Below are 324 nucleotides of genomic sequence, written 5' to 3'. Positions count from 1 at the left end.
GAGAGTGTAAATCAGCAGTGAGAATATCGTTAGCGAGCGTGCCAGAAAACTTAACTTTTTGATTATTACCTTAAAGATAGATTCTGATCCAGCCTTTATAGCGTTGTAAGCATTATTTGTGCTTGTTTAATATTTGATGATTAACAAGAATGAAATGATGCTTAACATATCGTATAAACGTAAAAACACAGTACATAGAACAATAATAATAATAAATCAATTAATGCTAATTTACCCGGTTGCGTCTTCAGAACACAGTCCAATTTTAAGATTGGACGTGCTGACTTATTTTTATGTATAAGTATCACTTATGTATATGCTGTG

This window comes from Trachymyrmex cornetzi, unplaced genomic scaffold, assembly GCF_001594075.2.
Source record: "Trachymyrmex cornetzi isolate Tcor2-1 unplaced genomic scaffold, Tcor1.1 scaffold1586, whole genome shotgun sequence".
Lineage (NCBI taxonomy): Eukaryota > Metazoa > Arthropoda > Insecta > Hymenoptera > Formicidae > Trachymyrmex > Trachymyrmex cornetzi.
The sequence above is the reverse complement of the archived record's forward strand: the minus strand, read 5'-3'. Positions refer to the sequence as shown.